This window comes from Mustela putorius, unplaced genomic scaffold, assembly GCF_011764305.1.
Source record: "Mustela putorius furo isolate JIRA1106 unplaced genomic scaffold, ASM1176430v1.1 tig00000145_pilon_pilon_pilon, whole genome shotgun sequence".
In the NCBI taxonomy this organism is placed as follows: domain Eukaryota; kingdom Metazoa; phylum Chordata; class Mammalia; order Carnivora; family Mustelidae; genus Mustela; species Mustela putorius.
The window spans coordinates 31,189,301-31,215,277 of NW_025421294.1; the positions used below are offsets into that span (position 1 = coordinate 31,189,301).

General features: G+C 37.1%; 1 long non-coding RNA gene across 1 annotated transcript in view; it reads left to right on the plus strand.

The window, feature by feature from the left end:
• Positions 1-12,649: 12,649 nt before the first annotated feature.
• The window catches only part of LOC123390831, a 46,038-nt gene continuing 32,710 nt past the window's right edge, over positions 12,650-25,977 (plus strand). The window contains exon 1 of the long non-coding RNA XR_006605440.1: positions 12,650-12,788. This is a non-coding gene — a long non-coding RNA (uncharacterized LOC123390831). The remainder of the gene's footprint in view (positions 12,789-25,977) is intronic.

Consider the following 25,977-nt stretch of genomic DNA (forward strand, 5'->3'; position numbering starts at 1 on the left):
GCACGTATTGTATCGAGCACTGGGTGTGGTACATAAACAATCAATATTGGAACACTGAAAAAATAAAATAAAATTTAAAAAAAAGTATCTTCTGAAGATGAGTCTTCAGGGAAGCCAAGAGAAAAATTAAACAGTTTTTCACAAAGGAGCTCCTTATGGGAAACCTCCTTTTTTTTTTTTTAGCTTTTACCTATCTATTTGAAGGTCTCCCCGGGGCTTCATTCCCTCAGAGGTAAACTCTGTTTTTCCTCTTACCTAGGTAAACCCCTAGTTTTCTTCAAGAGATTCTCAGTGCTTTACCTTCAGAGGAACTACTGGCCTGGGAATCTAGTCCATTCCTCAAATGTTCTAGTTCATCCATTCATCCAGTTGGAATTCCTGAATAAAGAGTGATAGTAGCTCAGGATGCACTAGCAGGAGACCACAGTTAGGACATGGTGATCTGTGCTCAGGAAACTCAGTCTGCTCTGCTCAAGACTCCCGCCCACCTTTCAGAGAGAAACACATGCTTTCTTGGTTTTCCTAAAACAGGCTGGGTTGCTACTTTCTAAAAAACACATCCACACATAATTTTTATCATGTGAATGTGTTTTTCCATAAATCGAATATTTTACCCAGTGAAGATAAACTAAATCAATAGGACTTAATTAAATTTAGCAAAGGCTGTGTCCCTTTGTTCAAACTTATTTTTCCAGATGGTGCGTTGAGGCACCATTTTCAAAGCATGGTTGTGTAGACTTCTGGAGGTTCAGAAAGTTAAAACTATTTAAAAATAACAACTTATATGCCATTTGCCTTTCTTAAACTCACTCTAAGTGTACAGTGAAATTTTCCAGAGGCCAGATATCCCTTATTGCCATCATTGTTCTGACAGGTAACCACACACATGATTGGGGGGTCCTTGCATCTTCTAAAATATTCTAAACTAAGTTCTTCAGGTCTTTGTTAATTTTTAAAAGTATAAGGCGGTCTCGAGACCAAAACATTTGATAACCATTGGAGTATGAGGTAATAGAGACAAAAACATTCATTTCTCCTTTAAACCAGATGGGCCCTCTTCAGGTATACCACAAACACTGAGAATTTTACAATGTTATCTTCCTGCCCTGAGTTTGCCAAATATGTGGCCCAGGTGTTCTCCCACACACATCCGTTTTAGCACAGGGCTACCCATGTGGTTTCCCTTTAGTTCAAAATTTGGATTTTTATTCCCTCCTACCTCCTAAGTTAAGTTTTTCTTTCCCTAGGAGGTATCCATCTCTATATCATTATCTATATATGAAATATAGATTCACACTATGCATGGGTAAAGTCTTGCTGTTAAAACTGACCCTTCTTATAGACTACAGATAAGACATTGAGCAATTTCCATAGATACTAAGTCATCTCTATAATTGATTAGCATTCAGACTTTAGGAAATGATAGTTGGTATAAGAAAATACAAACACAGCCCCTTATTTTACTAGAGAACAAAATAAAAACATAAACCAAAAGAATGGGATTTGAAAAGCATCCATATATTTTATCCAGAATGAGCTATAATAGGTAAACCTTGAAAAATATCAGGATGTCATTTGCCATGAAGTTTGAGAGCAAACAACCAGTCAATGCTGACCACCTAATTATAGTTAAATAGTGAAAAATAAGCTTTCTTGTTTTGGATTTCTTTTGGATTCCCTGTATTATAGCCATCTTAACAACAGCAGGAAAGAAAAAAATGTAGAAGAGCTATATCAATAAGCTAAAATTCATCTGTAAGGCTGATTTCTAGTATTTCTATTCCATATGGCCTCTATGTGTACTGAGAGGTTTCCTGTTATATACTTAGAAAGTACCTTTCTCCTTGACTACGGGAACCTACCCATTATTTTATCCCAGATCCTCAGAGGCAAAGCATAGCTCAAGCACTTATAAAATGCAACTTTTTACTCAGAGACTCTTTCCCATTTGAAAAGTTACCTCCTGGTGCCAGATGTACTGAAAAACCACTCAAAGTGGGTCACAACCAAAAATAATGGGTCAATGCAAAAAAACTTAAGAATTAGGGGGGAAATGACCTCTATTTCATAATTACTACTTTAAACATATTTTTAAAAATCAGCTTTGTTTTATGATCATTCAAGCATTGTAAAGCCTAGTTGGAAGTTACTTCAAAGTCTTTTTCCCTGGCTTTTCATTTCGTTAGTGTTAATACACAGAATAGAAATAGCAGGCGTGATTTAGAACTGAAAACAAACCCCAGAACCTACACAGTTCCCAAGTGCTTATATCTTGGAAAAAGGACAAAAATATCTAACATTTCACTACTTTGTACCTCTAAACTCAGTACAACAGTTAAAAGAGAAGAGGCTTCTATATATACCTGCTTTGTGAAATGGTCTCAGTATTTATTGTTGTCATAGTCATGTTTCAAGGTGCCAGCCAAGCCCAAACACAATTCTTTAGAACTGAGCTTTCAGACACATTCTCTGCTCAGCTATTGAGCCCATCTATAAAGTTCATGCCTTTCTGATCACACCTGACCTAGAGAGTTCGATAAGTGGGGTTGGGTCAAGCAGATAGTATCTTCAAGAATTTTAACTAAGAAGAACATATGAACTAACACATGAAAGTAACTAGGTGGGGGAAAAGCAACTCCCCTCTTACACAGAGGTGTGCATGCATGCACACACATACACACATGTGTCTATACAAACCCCATCTGGAGGGCATGCATAAGCCTCACTTGAGCCACATGTCCTGCAAGAAAATACTTGCCCTTCTTAAGATCCATCCCACCTCTCCCTCTGGCTGATACACTAATAACTAGGATCAAAACCTCAGCATAGCCCAGCAAGGAAAGTACTGTCCATATAGAAGATAAAGAGATCATCCCAGCAAGGACTGGCAGGACCTGGCAGATAAGCTCCACCAGGAGCTGAGAGAACATGTCTGGGGATAGGCTCTGCATATACTAAACCAGGGCTCAGTGTACAGCTGAATAATGCAGAGTTTGCTCACTGGGCATATTGTCCCAAGGTTTAGAAACCATGCAGTTGCCAGAACCCTTAAAGGGGATCTTGATGAAGCAGAGGTGCTAGAGCTCCTTGGCCTTGACAGCCAAAGGAACAAAAGGCTTACAGATATAGCATACTCAAATGAATCTACTATGTACAACTCCAGAACTTACCAAATGATTGTGTTCACTAGGGAGACACGGCCCACACTAAGACGTAAAGAAATGTGCTAGTGAAGAGTTCAAAGCATCACTGACCTCAATAATGGCTCAGTAATGGTCCTCTGCTAGGCAAGACTGGTGGGAGGGATGGTGTTACAGAAACAGGATCTTGGACAATTGATGAAAAGTTTCTGAAATAAAAGAGGCCAGAGAGAAGGACTTACCATAAGATTCAAGTCAGATGAGGGGCACCTGGGTGGCTCCATTGGTTAGGCGTCCAACTCTTGATCTCAGTTCAGGTCTTGATCTCAAGATCATGGGTTTGAACCCCACATTGGGCTCAACACTGGATGTGGAGCCTATTAAAAAAAATAAATAAAAAGATTCAAGTCTGATGGAATTATTAGCTGGCAGCAAGACCAGATTGCTAACCAAGGGACTGTGATCCATGGAGATTCATGACAAATAAACATAGGGGCAACATAGATGGGAAGACCAAGAAGTTTGCTGCTTGATACAGAATCAATAGAAACAATCACAGTCCCTAGCTTGCTCGGTTTCCAGTCCCAAGCAAGTTCTCAGAGCCAGGGCCCACTGATTGAAGGAGACGATTAAGGTACAAGGTTGGGTCTCTGCAATACTAAAGCAAGTTGTAAAAAGAAACCTATGGCCAATTACCAAGTGAAGGAACACAGGAAAAAGCATCCAGATATTTACAAAGATTTTGTTTACAGGATCTGATCTATTGTTGATACTAAAGGTCCCCAAACACTGTGATAGCCCCCCTATTACTGGAGGACATATGCAGGCCAGGTAATAATATCCTGGCCTAGGTCCATCTCATAGTGAGGACAGGGCATCCAAAACACCACCTGGTGGTCATTTTCTGAATGCCTAATCACCCTGGGTATATTTGGGAGCTGGCAGAATCCTCACAGTGGCTCCTTGCCCTGCAGAATGAGAGCTATTACAGTAGGATTTTCAAAGCAGAGGTCTCAGAAACAGTACCCTCTGACAGAGACACTTAATTACAGCAATACAGCATTCAGGTGTGTGTGTGGGGGGGGTGTTGCCTAGGTGGCTCAGTCAGGTAAGCATCTGCCTTCAGCTCAGGATCCTGGGATCCAGCCCTGAGTTGCTGGGCTCCCTGCTCAGCAGAGAGTCTGCTTCTCCCTCTTCTTCGTCCCGCTCCCCTCACCCCGCCCCTCTTGCTCTCTCTCTCTTAAGTAAATAAATCTATACTTAAAAAAAGAAAGAAAGAAAGAAAGAAAGAAAGAAAGAAAGAAATCCAACAATGCAGCATTCTGGGTAAAACAGAAACATCTGCAGACTCAGTAACTTCAAGTTCCTGGTTATGTTGTGCTATCCTCAACAAGGTCAAGAGCACTTCACACTGCCTATCATTAAGAGGCACAGAGCTTGGCAGTCTGCTTCAGGCTTTGGAAGCAGTATATACTCCTTGAGAATACCACTCCAATCTATTTTTATTTCACGTTTTAAGAGGAGAGCAGAGCAATGACTGGCTATGCAGTAAGTGGGAGGCTGCTTGGGCCACATGACCCAGTGGTTGGCCATGTGCTAGACAAACGTGGGATAGATAAAATACAATACGGAGTTCCTGGCATGCTACAATTGGGTATGTGCACAGACATCGAAGACTTAGGAGCTAGGCTATCCCTTCAGAAAACAGTTCCTGGTGTGCTATCTGACCCTAGTGGAGACTGAGCATCTGACCCTAAGAAACCAACTGCCTAGGACCATAGCCACCAACAGAGAGCTGTGTGCTAGCGAACCTACAAGACTAAAATCTCAGGTGGGTACAACAGACATCTGTTGGATGACAGGAGTGGTCCATTAGGGATTAAGCCCTAGAATGCCCTGAGGACACAAGTAAATTCCAGGAAGAATTATCTCAGACCTCCCTCCCTCAATGTCTCATAGCTCGGTTGTACCAATGATCTCATGGCTGCTGGCATTAGGAGGTCCCTAATGACTAGTTGAACAAAGACAAAGACAAAACACAGGTCTGATTCAAAGATGCATCAGCTCTCTGTGTTGATGCTGGCCAAACACGGATTGCAGTCACATTACAGCCCACTCAACTGGAGGCCCTCGAAGAGAATGTGTACATGTGTTTGGATGATAGAGTATGTTCCAGTGGGCAGAACTTAGGAGTCTGTGGTCTCTTGGTTTACATGTAAAGAGAGAGGAGCTTGAGGAAAGAACATCTGGGTATTCTGGAGCAGCAGAAAAGGGTTTGGCTGGATGGTGTGAGGACAGGAAGGAACAATATTGCAAAGTTGGAGCCCAGCAGGTCTGCTAAAAGGAAGTGCCTATTCTAGACTTACTCATTTTTCCATGAATTTTTATTTCTTTACTGATTTAGAAAAGCTCCTTGTTTATTTTAGATACAAACTCTCTGTTGTCATATGTACTTCAAGTATGTTTTCCTACTGACTAGTTTGCCATTCCACCTTCGTTAGTGTAAAATTTGGTGAATACTCCTAATTTTAATCTAGTACAATACATGAACTTTCTATTTTCCTTTAGAATTCATGTTTTTGTGCATGTTTCGTAAATGTCTCAATGTCAAGAACAGCCTTTATTTTTGTCCAGATGGTTTTGTGTTGTATTGTTCCCATTTCAAACTAGATAATAGCAGGAACTAATTTTTGTGTAAAATGTGAAATAGGATGAGGGTGAAATGAAGTAGGATTTTCTTTCAGTTTTTTTTTTTTTTTAACACAGATAGCCAATTGGTCCAGAACTATTTATTGAAACACAACCCTGTCCCCTCTGCACAGCAATGTAAACTTTGTCACATGGTAAGTGACTTTTAGGTATTGGGTTTGCTTCTGGACTCCCCATCTGATTCCATTCAGCATCTGTTTCTATTTTCTTCTGAGAACAGTTATCTGCTTTAACTATTACATCCTTAGAATAATTCTTGACTTGAAGGCTTCTGGCTTCATTGCAGGTGGGTGTTTCTTCTTTTCTTCTTCTTCCTCTAATTGTCACAGCTTTTTTGTTTGCTTGTTTGTTTGCTTGTTTGTTTTTCTTAATATTTATCTATTTATTTGAGAGAGGGAGAGTGAGTGAACAAAGGGGAGGGGTGGAAGGAGAGGGAGACAGAATCTCAAGCAAACTCCTTGCTAAGCCCGGAGCTGGATACAGGCTCCATTCCATGAAGGTGAGATCATGACCTGAGCCGAAATCAGGAGTCTGATACTTAATGGACTGAGTCCCACAGGTGACCCCAAGTCTTTTTGTTTTTAACATTTGTTACCAATTCTAGAATCAGCCTTGAATTATAGTAAATGGCAACTGCTACTTTCGTTGAAATTCAGTGAATCTACAGGTGGGTTTAGAGAAAACGGACATCTTTACAACAGTCTTCTTCCAAAAGATGAAAAGGAAAGATGTCTTCACGTTTAAGTCTTTTTAACTTTCTTTCATTAATGTCTTTATAGTTTTAGTATAGAGGGAATGTGCACATCTTTTGTTAGATATGTTCATACACATATGATATTTTAATATTGTAAGTACTTAGAATTCTGTTTCGTGCTGGTCACTGGTTTATAAAAACTATTGACATATACATACTCATCTGGATCATACCAAGTTCTTTCTCTAGATTTTGGGGGATTGTTTTGTTTGTTTGTTTGTTTGTTTTTTGCTCTTCATTTTTTTCATGAGAATATGAGACATTATTCTTTCTTTGAGTTTTGGGTCACTTCACAACCTATCCTGGATGTTACATTTGTTATATTTTGAGGCTTTGGGGTGCTGTTACATTCCTCCCAAGAGTGATGCTTTTGGTTTCACACACAATGTGTCTGATTATTATCTGCAACTTTGTCTGGAAGGCAGCAACTTGAGTTCCAGTTCAGCACCTGCCCACTAAAGTAGGCCCTGCTTAGTCCACCCTGTGCATCTTTGGTTCAGGTATCAGCCAGATATATTGCAAAGGTTATTGGCAGAATTTTGGTTTTCCCTTCTTGGGCTTTTGCTTCTTACTTCTTTCCAGTGTCTTTGGTAGCCCACAACTCTCTGGTTCCTCTGGCCAGTAATACTGCGTGTCTCCTTGTCAAGCTTTTTAGTCATACCACCTGATACAGAATGAGGTCTGCTTGTAGGCAAGAAGCTCTGAAAAAGGGAAGCTCATTCCCTGCCCTTTTGTTTTTTACACGATTCACAGTGTCTCTTGCGTTGGTTTGAGTAGTGTGGATTACTTCTGTCCACAGTTAATGGTGATTATCAGAACAGGTGGGTGCTGGGTCTGGTAGGAGCCCCCTCATGCTATCATCATTGTTTTAACCTTCAACTGGCTTGTCTGTTATTTTCTTTTCCTTCCTTTTTTTTCCCTCTTAGTCTTCTTTTGGGGGCATTATATGCAATTATTTTATTAATTAATAACATACCTCATAAATAAAAAATGTAGAAACTCTGGATAATGTTATTTCCTTCAGAGAAGGATAACCATATTGAGGGGGCAGGGCTCTTTAATCCAATCCGGGATTGGGTTGGCTGATAGCACCCTAAATTTGTTTACTTGTTTCTAGGACTATAGCTCTTCAGAGCTCCCAATTAAGAGAACAAGGTATTCAACAGGACCTGTCTTCTTTGATCCTGAATTCCAATTTTTCCCTCTTCCCTGGGTGAAAGTATTAAACCCCCTCACTCGACTTTCCAGAGGCTTTCTGCTTAATATATAAGTCTTTTGTCTTACATTCTAAGTCTTTTGTCTTACATATTTTAAGAATTTTGGCACTTCTGTAAGGGGGGGGGTCAATATTGAATGTGTGTCACTCTGCGACAACTACTCCTTCCTATTTAGTAATGGAAGCATTTACTACATTATTTATTTTGAATAAATGGATGAATGAAAATCCTTTAAAGAACCCTGTAATCGCACATCACTCTATGTAGTGAGCACAATGGGCTCTTCACTCTTCAAAGCAAAACATAAATATCTTACATACGTATTATTTATCAAATTCATTTTCCAAGTGAACAGGAAAAATAATACACATTAAGGTACATAAAAATAGTGCATTAAATCATGCAAATAGAAGAAGCTCCAAATTTCACATCCAGATTACAGATGAATCTTGAAAGTGTGCCTAACATATGTAAATTTCAGGACAGATTCAAAACATGGATGCACAGGCAAGTCTGGAAACACGGCTACAAAGACACTCAGTGTGACAAGGAACCTCAGTACTTTTCATTGCTGTTTATCAGTTTTAAGGAACTGCTTGGTAAAAGTGCATGGGAGGTCCAAGAAGGATGCTAGGGAGCTTAAGGCTCTTATCCGTGGAGCGGGGTAAGAACCAGTCCAACCCAGTGGAAAGTAGATCTCCCAACAGTTGAGACACAGAACGCAACTATGAGTCCAAAAAGATGGCAAATCATATGTTCCTTTTCTATACCCTTAGAGGATCTCTTACTTATTAAAAAAATAAAACCAAAACCAAAACAAAACAAAAAACACCCTCTTTTTATACAAGAAAAGGTTTAAAAGTTCAAAATAAAAAGAGGGACTTCTGGGTGGTCTTTTGAATGCTCAAATGCAGTTTAGCTCTTTCTCTGGTTACTCTTTTACAGAATTCACTTATACTTGTAAATTTAATGTAATAAAGAACTTTTAAAATAAGTACCTAAGTCCCTCCCCATTCCATACACTTACCCACTTCCCTGTCAGCATCAAAATGTTAAATGTGAATATATCCCTGGGGGCTTTGTCTTCCTATGTGCATCTATATGCTTACATCTTTGCTTATGTGTATGTACGTTTAATATATATATACAAACATTTGTAAGCATCATTTTTTTCTTTAATCTTGCTCTTTTCACTTAATTTGTATTGAATACTTTCCATGACAGTTCATAAAGATCTAGCTCATTCTTTACATTTTGTATGATGGTACCACTTTTTTTTTTTAAGATTTATTAATTTCTTTGAGAGAGAGTGTGTGTGTGCATGTGTGTGTGTGCATGAGTGCAAGGGGCAGAGGCAGCAAGAGAATCTCAAGCAGACTCCCCATCGAGTATGGGGCCTGACGTATGGCTGGATCCTAGGACCCTGAGACCATGACCTGAGCCAAGACTATGACCTGAGCCGAACCCAAGAGCCAACTGCTTACTGACTGCACTGCCAAGGCAATTCCACCTTTTTTTTTTTTTTTAATTCCACGATCAATTTACTTACTTTATTTCCATGGGGGTTTGTTTTGTTTTTGTTTTTGTTTTTGCATTTTTAAATAAAGTTGTAATAAATGCCTTTGGATATTAACCTTTTGACATTTGTTAGACCTTATTTATGGGACAGAATTTTTGAACTATAAAATCCCAGCAAAATGTTTGCTAAGAGATGTTCCACATTTCTGTCCCTACTACAATGTCTACAAAGTGCTGGTTCTCCATACTCCTTTTGCTTTTGTGCGTTTTATTTTTCCCCCAAGATTTTATTTATTTATTTGACAGAGAGGGGGTACAAAGAGACCACAAGCAGGGGGAGCTGCAGGCACAGGGAGAGGGAGAAACAGGCTCCTCACAGAGCACAGAGCCCAACACGGGACTCAATCCCAAGACCCCAAGATCATAACCTGAGCCAGACAAAACCTTAACCAACTGAGCCACCCAGGTGCCCCGAGGTTCTCCATAATCCTAATAAAACTCAGTATTTCTAACATTTCCAACCATTTTCATCAGGTAATAATATTTTTATCTCCATTGTATTTAACTTTGTTTTATATTTACCTGATTTGTTGTTGATTTCTAGGAGAAATTTATTTTTTTATTTTTATTTATTTTTTATTTCATTTAATTAACATATAATGTATTATTGGTTTCAGAGGTAGAATTTGGTGATTCATCAGTCTTACGTAATACCCAGTAACACCCTTCTTAATGCCCATCACCCAGTTACCCCATACGCCACCCACCTCTCCTCCAGCAGCCCTCAGTTTGTTTTCTACTGTTAAGAGTCTCTTATGATTTGTCTCTAGGAGAACTTTAAATAGCATGGCTATTAATCCATTAATAGCCATGCTGCAAATAGTTTCAAGCCTTTTTTCTAAATTTGGCAGATGGTATCTTCTGTTGAGTAACATGTTTCTCAATTTTAGGTAACTGTATAAACTTAATTGTATTTTTCAAAACCTGTGGATCCTTGGGTATTTTATTGTTTATTTGGTCTTGTCTTTTCTAAAAAATAAAATTAAAAAATGTGTCTTACTGCTTCCCACAATGATTCTTGTTTTCTCTAGTTCTACTTTCTTTTTGAATTTCAAAAAGTTTGCCTATTTTAGGTGTAAACTTATTTATGACCAAATCTTTTTGGAATATTTACCTCATTGCCTCAGTAAATGCTGTTCTTCCTTAAAATTTCCCACTTTTCCTCTTTTCTGCTTGTCATTTCTTGATTCATATAGGTTCAACTACTTAGATTCATTTTTGTTCTAGATGGTTCCCTTAGAAGCAGCTACTTAGATGGTCTTTTGAAAACAAAACATAGGATCTTTGTCTTTTAAGTTATTTCATTCATTAAATTTTTTTACTCAGGATGTTTGATTTTTTTCCTTTCCTGTTTGATTTTTATAAAGTTTTTATTGATGTGCTTCTTACTTTCCCATATTTGAAGATAATTTGAGATAAGTTTGCTGCAGTTGTTTTATTCTAGCAAATAATTTTTTAGTTAATTTTTAAAAATTAAACACTCGGACCTGATTTAAAGGCGTATTATTCTGAACATACTGCAACTTGAAAATATTTTTTGATGACTCCTGGAATTCCTGATTATGATGGTCTAATGGAGCATTTGGAAGATTTTGGAGAAGCCAAGCCAATGAGTCAAACCTTAGCATATTGGAGACATAATTGTAAACTTTAGAATGAATTTTAAGAGAGCCAGAGACAGAACATTTGGGTCAAATATAAGCAAAACTTCCCATTTTCCCTTTGCTTCTGCTCAGTAAGATACTGCAAGCAGCCAGAGTTTGCATATGCTTTCTTTCCTTCTTTCCCATAAAAAGGAATGGTCACAAAGCTTCTGAAAGTTTAATTCTATTACGTAAGAAAGCAGTGGAAACAATCTAAAGTGTTCTCCAACACTACTGGTATTTTAAAGGAATCCTAGACAAAAGAAATCAAGCTCTCTTATGTGGAATTTCAGGTACTATGAATAGGCAGAAATACACTCTTTTAGCAGACTCTACTTTTGTTCTAGAAGCCACAATGTCAAGTGTTCTGCTGACACTGAAAAAAAGAGTAAAAAAGAGATAGAGATAGAGAGAGAGAGACTGTTTTAGCTAGTAAATCAGTATAACAATACATAATACAAAGAAAATGCCCCTTTTTAGATAAGGTAGTAATTAAAAATCATTGCCACTGGCATCAGAGTGGCTTTAACCCTCAGTGTATGACTTTACATCCTTGTGACCTGGAATCATAGAACCTCTGTGCCTCATTTTACTCATCTGTAAAATAAATAATAGCCCACAGCACTTATTTTTTTAAATTATAATTTAACAAGCCCATATATTTATACACACACATGCACAAACACATTTAGCACTTAGCACAGTGCCTTTATGGCATATCATAAGTGCTTGGAAAATAGTAGGTTATTTTTACCCAAGAGAATATGGCATTTAGCTTTCCATGTCATGATAGCTTCATATAATAATTTAAAAAAAAAGCAAATCCTCATCAATAGACTATTTCTCAAAAAAGAACAAATTCTGAAACATGTTTACTTTATAGAAATTCATAATGAACACTAACAATGAGAACAAAACAATTTCTAAATGATTTATACCAACTCTTGCCCAAAAATGAAGATACGACATGAAGATAGGTTATGAGAAGGAAAATGCTACCTTTGTACTTGGGCCATTCCCTCCACCCCTTTTATTTAAGCTTTATTTATTTTTTTATTTAACAGAGAGTGATAGAGAGAGAGAGAGAGAGACGCAGCAAGAGAGGGAACAGGAGCAAGGGGAGTGGGAGAGGGAGAAGCAGGCTTCCCACTGAGCAGGGAGCCCGATGCAGGTCTGGATCCCAGGACCCTAGGATCATGATCTGAACTAAAGGCAGCCACTTAACGACTGAGACACCCAGGCACCCCTTTTCCCCCCACTTTCGGTATGAAAACATATTCTTAAAATACCTCCACATAAAGAAAATAAAAAGTGTGATTAGACATAGATTCTAATCTACTTTATTGCCACTTCTTTATCAAATATATAATTGTACTCATACAGGTGCTAGTTAAGCTTCTTTTGACTCAAATCAGATTGGCAGATATTTCGTTTAAGACTTTTACTTATTTATTTGTCACAGTGAGAGAGAGAGAACATAAGACGGGGAGGGACAGGCAGGGGGACTGAAACAGTCTCCACTCACAGATGGGCTGGCTATTATATAAAGTACTGACTTTTCTGGAAAATCTCTTCCTGCTTCCTGTCTTCTTTGGAGGCTACAAAAAATGTATGAGGGGAGGAGAGATACCCTGAGAGACCTGAAGTAAAAGTGCAGGAGACTGAGAGCCAAACGAGAGGAAGAGCTGCGCCCAGAGAAGCAGCTACGGAGATGGAGGTAGAGAAGAAGATGCAGAGCGGCAACGAGGTGGGTGAGGGAAGAGAATAGATTTTCTTACCCTGCTTTTTCCCCCTTATTCAATCTCTAGGACCTCTGTACTTTTGGAACTCTGTTTGTATTTAGCACATAAAGACCATCTGCACCATTCTAGCCAGCACTGGAGCAGTGTGGGATACAAGGGAATTTTCTAAGATGACCTTCAGGCTCTAGATATTCCTCATTCCCAGACACAATTTTTTTCAGACACTTTTTATTCTTGATGGATGCCCTTGTTTGACTTCCCATCTGTGACCAAGGGACAAATGTCCTTTTTTTTTTTTTTTTTCCCCTTGAAGCTCAGAGAATTGCATCTTCTGATGGTGGATGTAGGAATTGGAGCCTGCACACTGCCCAAGCATCTGTGAGGGGCTGTGATAGGGATGAGACTAGCGTCACCTGGTCGTTCCTGTCCCTGGTACTGGGGGGGTGGGCATCAAGATGCCAGGGAGGTTTCCAATATATCCATGGGCTGAGTTGACCCTAATCCTTGTATGATAGCATATCAGGAGCTTTATAAATCTACTGGATCCGACGGAGGAAACGGCAGTATAAACGCACTAAGTACTTTGTTCCAAAGACTGAAAAAATTGGCTGAGACAGTGACGTGTGGAGTTGGAATTAAAGATTTGCCAATCTGGGGACGCCTGGGTGGCTCCAGGTTGGCGAGGCACTTGCATTTCTCTCAGGTCCTGGGATGGAGTCCCAGTGCCAGGCTCCCTGGGAGCCTGTTTCCCCCTTTGCCTGTCCCCCTGCTTGTGCACTTTCCCTCTCTGTCAAATGGATAAATAAATAAAAATCTTAAAAATAAATGAATAAATGGACTCCGAGCAGTTCATCAGCTGTGAAGCCAGCTCCCTCATTACACTTGCCCCTAGCTTTTTTTTTTTTTTTTTTTAAGATTTATTTGACAGAGAGAGAGAGAGAGAAACACAAGCAGGGGGAGTGGGAGATGGAGAAGCAGGCTTCCCGTTGAGCAGGGAGCCCGATGTGAGCCATTGTTCCCAAAACCCCACCATCATGACCTGAGCCGAAGATGGACACCCAGTGACTGAGCCACCCAGGCACCCTACCTGCCACAAGCTTTCTCCAGCTTCTTTGTGTTTGCTCCTCAGAGTATCTTCATCCCTTCAAAGGGCCTCACTCTTTCACACCATCTGTAACATCAACTCTTTCAATTTCTGAAGAAGCTTCCAGTTACAGCCTTCTTCCCCCCCCCCCTAAGATTCCAATTGTTTTGAGAAATAAGAGATAGTCCTTCTCACATTTCTACCTTTAGTGCTTGAGAATAGAAATTTTTTTTCTATAGAGTTCCTTCAGTATTAGCAGTTATAATTTCAATCTCTATCCCCATCATTCACAAAGGGGTGAGTCTGCCTTGACAATTTTCATCATGATAAATATGCTTTGTTTTGTAATGGTTCTTCACTAGTTTATTAAAAATATAAGACTACCCTGCTTTTCCATTTTTACCCTGCTACAACATTTGCTTATAAGCATGAGAGCACATGCTCTGTTACATACTTTACTCCCACTTAAATGAGTTTTATGAGGTTACTAGCCTCTGAAAATCCCAATTAAGCGTCCTAGTGGCCTGATGGGTGAATCTACGAAGAGGCGAATGCACGGTTACATAACCAAACAATGTTTACTGGAAGCATCTTTAGCATGTTTACAAAACACATGAAACTGTTTTTGCTTCTTGCTTGTTCATCTGCATTTGACCTTTCAGTCTGTTTAAATAATTTACTTGGATCCTTTCTGGTGATGATGAAGGACAAGGAGGAGACGATGCCATTTGGGTATTTCAAAACACATCTTTTTTATTGTCGGCTACTGGTTAAGAAATAAAGCTATACGGAATGGCAGAAATAGATGAAGTGGAAACACCTTTTTCCTTCAAATTTATGGAAAATCACAATTTTAAAAAATTCTAGATGGCAACAGCAGTTCTGCCACATTTTTTTTAAACTTTAAAATTCTCCAAAGTATCTTAAGAGTTCATCTCTTTTATCACAGTACAGTAATACTAGGTCCTGAACTAAAAGACTATAATGTCTTAAGTAAACACAACAATAAAACTTGGAGTTGGGGTGTACAATAATCACAGTTTCACCAACTGTTGAATAGCATCCACTTTTACATGAGTGGAATGTAGAATATTCATCTTCAAAGTCTGTAAAACTTTATACCCTTAAAAACAATTCCAATTTCCTAGTCTCAAACCTACTTTAAAATTTTGTCTTTAAACTCATTACGCATGTGTGTACTTCCAGATTAAAAAGAAAAGCCAGAAGATCATTCTAAACTGTAATTTAAATTACATATTCCTGTTATAAAAAGCTCAACATCAAAGAAGAAAAGTTCCCTTCTCTGCATTTCTGCCTCTGATTCTACTGCCCTCCTATTCTTCTCATTTCTCCATGGAGAACATTTTCATAGACTAACACTAATGTATTTGGATGAGTGCAAATATTTGGTTTATGCTTGAGCTTTTTATTAAAAAAGTAATGCTTGTCCATGGTCATATTCAACGACTACAAAAGGGTATACAATCCAATATAAGCCTCTTTCCATAAACAGACTCCAAATCCCTCTCCGAGAAAGACTGTAAGCTTATGGTGTATGTGTTATGTGTGTCTAAGAGATATGTACAGAGAGTCATAGAAATAGAACATACTGGACTCATTTTGGCAAATAGAAGCAGACTACATTAATTGTTTTGGTCCTTGCAGTTTCCCCTTATGATAATCTTTCCAAATCAGCACACAGAGAATGACTTGCTTTTAACCATACCACTGCAGAGTGAGATCACAATTTATTCAACCGAATAAATATATGACTACTTAAATTCCTTTTTTTTATATTTATTTATTTTATTATTATTTATTATTTTAGAGGGGGATGGAGAGAGAGAGAGAGAGAGAGCGAGAGAGCACGCACGCAAGCAAGCAAGCGAGAGAAACTATAGCAGACTCCATGGTGAGCACGGAGCCTGATGGGCTCCGTTTCATAACCCTGAGATCAGACCTGAGCTGAAACCAAGAGTCTGACACTTAAATGTCTGCACCACCCAGGGGGTCCTGAACACTTAGATTCTTTAAAGTCCTTTGTCAATAAAGGGAATGCACCTGTGAACACAGTTTGAAGTAAATCTTCACACATGTGAGTACATCTGCAGTAGAACTATTGAGTTAAAGGGCATATTTTTCACTCTGATATGTGTTGCCAATTGCCCTGTATAGATAGTATCTTTCCACTTTTATCTTTCAGATATTGTGTATTACTTACTCTTTTTCTGGGTGAGATAGTACAGTGATTTAGAGTTCATACTCTGGTGAATAACTGCTTGATAGCATACATTTTTTCAGCCACTGATGTGCTTTGTGTTTTTGGGCAACATGCTTAACTTCTCTGTGCCCCAGGTTTGTCATTTGTAAAACAAAAATTAATCTTATCAGTCAATATTTATAGAGTACCTATTAAGAGCTAGACACTTTTCTGAGTACTGAGGATCTAAGAGTAAACAAAGCAGGCAAATTTACAAATTTACAAATGCCCTGCTTAGGACACAGCAGACAAATTTACTGTATCCATGAATGTTGAACTCTAGAGGGAAATAGTAATCCCTTGGGATTTTGTGAGCATTAAATAACTTGATTCATGTAAAATACTTAGAACAGGAGCTGGCACATAGTAAATGCTTGGTAAACTGTTACTATTGTTGCTGTAGTTATCGTTACTACAGCCTCATTATTATTGTCAATAATACTTCAAAAGAGAAAAAAAAAATAACTTCTCAATGTTTTCATTTCTACTTTGATTATTTCACCAATATTGAATGTATCTTCAAAGGCTAAAAATATTTGAGTTTCTTTTCCTGCAACTTGCTACTTTATGTTTCAGTTCTTCTTTTAACGCACAGCAGTCTTTCTTTCAATACTTTGTAAAAGCACTCTAAACATTTAATCAATTAGATTTTATATGACACGTGGTTTACTATGTAGAGTCTTAAATATTTTAAATCTTCAAATGTGGCCATCTCTCTTTTTTTAAGATTTTATTTATTTTTTTGACAGAGAGGGAAAGATCACAAGTAGGCAGAGAGGCAGGCAGAGAGAGAGCGGGGGAAACAGGCCCCCTGCTGAGCAGAGAACCTGATGAGGGGCTTGATCCCAGGACCCTGAGATTGTGACCTGAGCTGAAGACAGAGGCTTAACCCACTGAACCATCAATGCAGCAATCTCTTAACTGCTACATTTCTAAGTTTCATGTTTTTATAATGGCTTCCTTAATCCAAGATTATCTTTCAAAATTCCTTAATTTTATTCCAGAACGTTAAGACTCTTGCTTCTTCTTAAACAATTTCCTAGTGGATATAATTTTCAATTCACAAACTCAAGAAGGTAGAAATTAATGATTTTATTTTTTCTTGACTCAGTTTTTTAAAAAATTTGAATTCCTATCTGACTTCATTGGTAGGAAACCCAATCTCAGTCTTCATGTTTCCTTTTAGTCTCCCTCAAATTCTAAGAAGTTCTAGGGACTCTCATAAAGCCAAATTTTGGGAAAACAGTCCTTATCATTGATTCATTTGTCCAAACAAGGTTTGCCTCCCATCAACTCAGCACTTCAGAACTCACAGCTTAAAAAATGCCCTGCTTAGGACACAGCAATCTTTTGTTTGAAAACCACCCATGACCTCATCTACCTAGTTGCACTCCCCAGCCATTTCCTCTCTGGAGTCTTGCTGCTTTGCTAAAAGCATGTTAGGAAAGCTTTGCACAGACATCTCTTCCATCCCCATATCCCTAACGCTCCTTCTCTCAGTCCTCAAAAATTCCTAATTTGAGATGAACTCTACTAAACCTTGATTCCGTCCCAGACATTTTATCAATCCCATTCCAAAGCATAAGTTTTTCAAAAACAAGGCCAGAATTTCTTCTGAACCCAACTGTATCCCTTTCCTTAGGCAATGTGGCAAGAAGGCTGAGTAAGTACTTAAATGGGACAAGAAGAAAGTGAGAAATCTGAGTAGAAAAGAGAAAAATACACAGATCTAGGTATTTAACTTTGCAAATCAAGAGAAATTAACTCTAGCCACATAAAACAAAAAATAATGATAATTTATGAAAAGGATTTTAGTTAACTCCCAATCTCCAGGATGACTGGAGTACCTAGAATACAAGGCCAACAATGTCTAGAATCAGGCCATTATAACAGACCCCATAAACATCACTGCTGCCTCCACTAAGCCCAGACGTCACAGCAAGTACTGCTTGATGGCAGCCACGATCTCACCACCACAGCCACTGTGCTACTGCTAGTATCCAACATCCAAATTACTACCACCACTGCTATGTAGTTGACCATCACAGACATAACGTTTGATGGTTGATGTCTCTCTTTATGTCACAAGATACTGATTGAAAGTCTATCTTCTGGAGATTGACTAGTAGGGATTCAGTCATGGGACTTCAGGGAAAAGAAATCGCCAGCAGAGTGTCTGGCATTTTCAGCTTTTACAGACTCTGATACCTAAGGTGAATGTATGTTTCTCCAAACATAAGATAGAAAATTATGACTGAAAAGACATGTTTACTACAGAGTCTCACCTTTGGCTATGGAAAGTAAGTATTCTTATTTGTGCTTCCAAGCAGAACAAACTTAATCCTGCATAACTCAAATAGCCCTCATTGAACAAGGCCAACAAAAATGCATGTAACTACATTCAAGATATCGTCAGTTACCACTTCCAGATCCAAGTCCAGGATCTCTGGGAGACAACTGCCCTGCAGTTGCCTTTACTTAGGGGAGATTTCCCACAGTGGGTCATGACTCATCTGAGAATGAAAGGCTATTCTGGAAATTGCTTTTCCAGAACGATAAAAATTATGAGTGCAAGTATAGGACCTTTGGAATCACTCTTAAATTGGAAAGGGGACCGGCTCCACCATATGCATTTCTCTAATATTTATTTATTTATTTATTTATTTATACTTTCTGTTGCAGAAATAAACAGATGAATGAACTTGTAGAATGTCTGAGATGGGAACTCACAAACAATAATGGCAAATTCTATACTTGCCAGTCTCACCTCAAGTTTTTCTTTTTTTAATTATTTTTATCAACAATGACACATTTATCACCTTCATGTGAGCAGAAATCACAGGACTGTGTTTGTAGACTCCTGGGCAGCCTTTAGGATATCAGGTTACCTGTGGCCCAAGCTTATTTCTATCTCCCAGGCTCAGATTGCCCCCAGAGTCCTTAGTAAAATGAAACTTAAAAAAATAATTCTCTTGGTTTTCTAGGTGACATAAACTCCTTGTAAGTTTTTCTTCATTTTGCTTATTTTGGTAACACCACTTCCAAGTGATGGTCAAAGGAATAATATCCCTTCGAAAAGGAACAACAGAAAGGAATAACTGTAGAATTTCTGATTTTACAGTTATATTTAAAATAGTTAACGATAACCATGCAAACCAGTAGGATATCTTTCTGCATTTCAAGTAAACAATTTTTGTCAATTCAAGAGTTACTGCTATTTAATGAAATACATTCCCTGGTAACCAAGACAACTAGAATTTTTTTCCCCCAAATAATATAAATTCATTGTTTTCAGGTTTTAGAGACAGGTAATACAATACCATCAATTTATATTTGCTTGTTATTTCTCTTCATTCTCATTATGGAGCCCCAACAGTGATCTTTAAAAGTTGGAGGCTTATGAACATTCTTTTTAGCAAGATAAAGGACTGCTCTTTTGGCTAGGATTCAAACAATTGAGGGAACAAACAAATTTACAGATTTTGGTGTGAGTGATGTGACTTAGGTTTTAATATCTATTTGTGAATCTATTCTCACGAACATCTCATAGCTTTTTGGTGCTTATGTATCAACACAGAAACATAGTAAATTTAACAAAGGGAATTTGAGTTCATCTCCTGGCCTCTTCTCTTACTGCATGCTTCATCCTGTTACTAAACTACTCTATTCCTGCTGCAGTGAGAGCAATCAAGAATGAAAATCCAACAGTCTCAGGAAAGAGGTGAATAATACTGAGACACATGAAATATAAATTAGTGATAAAGTTTGTGAACTTTACTTATTAAACATGCATAAAATTAATATGGTTCAGCATCTGTCATGTACCATACAACTGTGTGGCATGCCTGTAACAGACATTACTTAAATTATCTCACTAATCCTCATCAGCACCCAAGAATGCTATTAGCAGTGTCTTTCTAGAGGTGAATAAACACATTTAGAAAATGAAATGATTTTCCTAGTACTTAGTTAATTTTTTTTCCAGTACTTAATTTAAGTCCTAGAGTTTAAACTCAGTTCATGTTGCTCTAAACCCTATCCTATTTGCATAACATCATATGGATATTTAGCTAAGGAAATAAATACAATACACACATATGTATATCTACACATATACACATGACTAGATGCATATGCACTTATGCACATACCCTTAGGCATTTATATGAAGAACTATGGGATATCAGAACATGCAGGAACTTTGAATCTGCACCTACCAGCACTAGATGCAGGAAAAAAAGAGTTGAAAATAAATTATCCAACTGATAATTAATTATTATTATATATCATATTGATGGAATAAGATAAAAGCCTTTGACAATTATCTAGTATTTATGATGAAAACTCTCAACAATAACCTATGAGTAGAAGAAAACTTTCTAAAGCCTATAAAAGGAATTGATCAAAACCTACAACTGTCATCACAGTACAGGTGAAAAACTGAGGGCATTATGATCAGAAGCAAAACAAAGATGTCCATCCTCACCAATCTTAATACAATTCTAGAAATTAGTGCCAGTATAATCAGGCAAGATTATAAACTATAAAGAAAAGGCAGCTGGTTTGGAAAGGCAAAAAAAAAAAAAAAAAAAAAAGAAAATCAGTCTTTTCAGATATCCTCTTGTATACAGAAAACTGAGAAATCCATACACATACAAAAATTAAAAACCCAGAATCTATGAGATTAAATAAAGTCAAAGGGTAGAATAATACAGAAAAATAAAAGAAAAAGATACAAAGGATACAAATGCAGAAAAATAAATTGTATTTCCATATACTAGAATTGTATTTTATTTTCTAATAATCTCAAAGTGGTATTAAGATGATAATTCTATTCACACTAGCATAAAAAAGACCAAAACATTTAGTAGTAAATTCAATAAAGCAAGAATAAGACTTGTACATTGAAAATTCCAATTTTTGAAATTGAAATTTGTGAAAGAATTTTAAAGTTTTAAATAAATGGTAGTATTCCATGTTCATAGATCAAACATAATAGTAAATATAATAAGATGAGCATGCTCACTATAATCACTATTATACCATACTCTACTGAAGATCTTTGTGAATACAATAAATTGTATATATGTATGTGTGTCTCAGTATATATATGCATGTAATTTATATATATTATATATAATAAATACAAATCAAATTGTATATTTATATTTACATAAATATATATTTATATACTTATGTGTGTATACATTTATTTATATATTTATATTTTTTTATATATAAAAAATTTGTATACAAATTATATATTTTATAAATAATATATATTACATGTTTTGTTATTTCATATGTTTTATCAAGTATATACATTATACATGTTATATATAAATTAGATGCATTATATATAAATTATATGTATATATGTATATGTGTGTGTATACACAGCCACACACACACACAGAGCAGACTTTGTTTCTAAATGATATGATCACATAAAATATTCAAGAGGCTACATGAGAAAAAATTATTAGAGCCAATAGTACCAGACACCAATAGGCCAACACGTATGTAAAGATTCTTTTTTTTTTTTTTTAATATGTAAAGATTCTTTCAACTTACATGAAATGAAAAAATTATAGCACAAGTGTTAGAAAATTTGGGGATCCATTTCAATACAATCATAATAAAAGTTGGAAATTTTTTCATGGAAAGAATTATAAAACACTATTATTAACATTTAAGAAGATGAAGGAACAAATTATACCCTATTCATAGAAAGAAAGCCTAAAGCAATTAATTTTCGCTGAACAAATCTATACAATAATTGCACTTCCAATCAAAACATCGAATAGATTTTACAGTGAACAAACTTTCTAAAATTGATATTAAAAAAGAGAAAAAAACAGAACCACTTCATGTCAAGTTTTACTATAAAGCTGTAGTAGTTTTTTCAACAATGTTACACTGATGCAGACATAAACTAATCATCCCGTTAAATGTACTAGAGTTCTCAAAAACAGAACCAAGCATAAACGGTGAGCTCAGTTGAAGACGAGATGTTATTTTGTATCATTTGAGGGAAGGAATAAAGGGAATTGACTTTCTCTTTGGGTAAGTTTAAATGTCTAGCTCCCAAACAAAATTCAAATGCAGTAAGGACCTACATATGAGAGACAACACAAATGTTAGAAGAAAATATGAAACATATCTCATAGTAGGGATTGGGTAAATTTTTAAAAGTAACCTACACACTCCAAAAAAGCTAAAAAAGGAGATCAGTAAGTTTCACTACACCAATAACAAAAAGTTACGTATGTCAAAAGAAATCATAACCAATGATAAAAGACATGCAACAACTTAGAGATACATAAAACAAAACAGAACTAAGCAATTTGGAAAGACAAACAGTCAATAACAAAATGGTCCAAGGATTTAGGATACTAATCTCAATCTAGACTCCTAGAAAGAAAAAAATGACATTTTTTTAAACATCATTATTGTTATAGGAGATTCAGTCTACTAACAATTCAGTAGCATTTAACATCACCAGAAGAAACTAAAGTCTGACAACATCAAATACTATGTACAATACTTAGCTAAATGTTGGGAATAAAAAAAGAATTGGTCTAATCTCTTTGACATGTAATTTGCCACCATTTAAGAGAATGTGAAATATAAGTGACCTATGATGAACAATCAATCCTGTTCAAGTTAAAAAATTTTTAAAAAGGAATTTACTAACAGAGATTAAAAATCCAGAGAATATATTCAGAATTTAGAATGGTTAGAGGCAGGTGTGCGATCAGTATCAAATCATCAAAAGAGTAGAGTTCTCCCTCTCAATCTGCCTCTTTAGTAGTGTTTCTCAGTGTGACGGTTCATTCTCAAAAGGTGGCCTCTCCCCACATGACAAGAACTTTATGGACCCTTGGAGTCAGCAAAAGGGCAGCTCTTTCCACGTAGCTTACACCAAAGTCCCAAAGTAACTCCAAGGTAAGGGACTTGGTGGGGTAAGCAACCTTAGTCAATTCTGAGGACTTCCCAGATTTTAGCTCCAAAAGTCTTACATCTCAAGAAACTACTCAAACCAAAAGGGGTTGCCCAGGACTCTCCCAGATTTACAGTTGAAAGCCCCATGTCCTGGAAACCCTCACACTCAGAGGGCAAACTGGGACCATTGTTGCCCTTCAAGACGGGGACATGCGATTACAGCTTTACCTAAGAGAGGATGAATGGAGAGTTTATTCAAGAAAACTCTGATGAGAAGATAAGATGTCAATATCTACAGAGGATGTGGAGATGTGGATGGTCTATGCTATGGTGTTCACCCAACCCAATCTGGCCACAGGCAAGACAGACAAGAGCTAGGAAAAAAATGCACAAAAACTTTTGAACAACAGTGAGGTTTCAACAGCTTTATCCTTTTCTCTACCAGAGTATCATCCTTCACTCACATATACACATTAGGTGTGTATTTTCTTGTCTCTTCTGATTTACTTGTTACTTAAGAAAATTGCTTCAAGTTCTCCTGAAGTGAGTCAGTTTTTAAAATCTCCTCTTGTGAATTCCAGGTTTCTATCTATATGGTGGGGGTATGTTAATGCCCTGTCCTGTTTTCTCTTTTGGCTTTACTGTCAACCTCTCTCTAGGTGACTGTTTTCCATTAAACTTAAAAAGGTCAGTGAAAGCAAAGTTGTACTATTGACATGAACAGAGCTGGTTGTCACCAGTGAAATCTTACCTAACTCAGCTTCTAAGAAAAATCAGTGTGCCTGCCTGGTTTCTTTGACCTCCGACAATGTCCTTCTGACTGGAGGAAAACCCAGGACAAAATGTGGGGTGCTTCAACAGTGATGAGCTGCTCACCTTCCCACAGTATCAGTCTGAGAACAAAGAATGGCTCCAAATCTGCAGGAACTAATTTTTCCAATCATTAAGGAAAAATCAGAGGTCAGAGGTGCAGATGAAGAAATCTAAGAACTGCTTGTAGAGCTGCAAAACAGTGTGTTTGCAAATGTCTATAACCAGCTGGATCTGGTAAACACTGAAAGCAGCATAATTTTATTTACATTTATTCTAAGTCATGAGAATGCCCTGGCTTCTAAAGCAGAGCAAACTTCCTTAAATAGAACTACATTGTTTCCCATTAAAATTCATTTCTAAGAACCACAGGTAAATTTTTATTTGTTTCAAGGTTACAAAGTTAACCTTCTTCTGTTTTGGGGAACAAAACCCAACCTCATTGCATATCAGCTTTACTGAATCCCTCCTAATTTAAATATGAACTTAATTGATTAAAAAGGGAGTTTAAGAAAGAAAAACTATTGAAATAAACACTATCTATTCAGGAGTCAGCCCTGAGTAAAAGAAAATGGAAATGCAATTCCAGCTGATTATAAATTTTATGTGAGCTTCTATAGTGATATGAGTGTTAGAAATACGCCATGACGATAGACTATATTAGAACCAACAGGTATTTTCGGGTAGAGATTTGTATCTCTCTTACTTCGCCTAGAAATTATCTGCTCTGAGGAAGGCAGAATAATACCTTTCCCACCAAAGATGTCTACAGGCTGATTTGTGGAATCAGTGAGTATGTTCCCTTACACAGCAAAATGCACTTTGCAAATGTGCTATCAGTTAAGGAATTTGAGATAAGGAGATTATTCTGAATTATCTGTGTGCACTCAACCAAATCACATGAGTCCTTAAAAACTGAGAACCTTTCTTTGCTATGGCCAGAGACCTATGAAAATAGAATAAGGGTCAGAGAAATGCAGTATTTCTGGATTTGAGGAGGAGAAAGGAGATACAGGCCAAGGAACATAGCCTCTAGGAGCTGGCAGATATAAGAAAATGTGTCCTCCTATGGAGTCGCCATAAGGAGCACAGTCCTGCCCACACCTTGATTTTTGCCCATTTTTGTCCAACATTTACTCATGTCAGACATTCAACATGAAGAAGCGTTTGACAGTAAATCTGTGTTAAGCCACAGGCTTTCTGGTAATTTGTTACAGGACCATCAAAAAGGTAATATAGCTCTTGCTAAATCAGTATCATGAGTCCTATAAAATTACCAATGTTTATGAGATTATCTTTCTGTTCTTTTCTTAAAATATCTAACCTTACTAGAATAGTGTTACCACAGTATGAAAAACAAGTCTATGGCTTTCCCAGGTTTCCGTAGTCCTAACATTTAAAGTTGATGTCCCTTATTTCAACTACAGGGCTTTACAACTCTAAGACTTCTCTGTTGGAAGTAATCTCATCCTTGAATTCCCAGGTCTAAATTTTAGTCATGTAATTATATGTATATATTCATATACCTTTTTCAATAATTTATTTTTAAAATTCCCTAAGATTTGCTCTTACATGAAGGCAATGTCCTGCTCAAACATAATCTGAAGAGTCTACCAGTGGAGCCTAAATCTTTCCAAAAGACAGTTATGTACAGCTTATAGAAACAGAGCTTCACTCATAAGAAATGTGATACAGAAAGACAGGTATCTAATCAAATTCCAGTGGCATTTTATAACCTAAACATATTGATGGGTTTTGGTAAACAGTTATTATAGTCACTTCACTGAACAACATAATAACTTACGTATTAGTCCTATCAATGGAGGATAGCAACCATAATCAAAAGGAAGAGGAAAGCTTTAAAACTCCTTTACACAAACCTCCAATACACAAAGCCCTTCTTGCTCCAGTTGGTCTCTATTTCCATGAGCGTGGACAAGATTAGGTCCTTAAAAAAAAAAAAAAAAATTGTCCTTTTCATTTTTGACAAGTCAGTGCTAGACCCCTGTCTAGAGTAAGAAATGGATTTCCTAATAGCATTCTGAGGATCTGGATGAAATTACAGTTCCCTAAACAAAACATCACATTTTTCTTG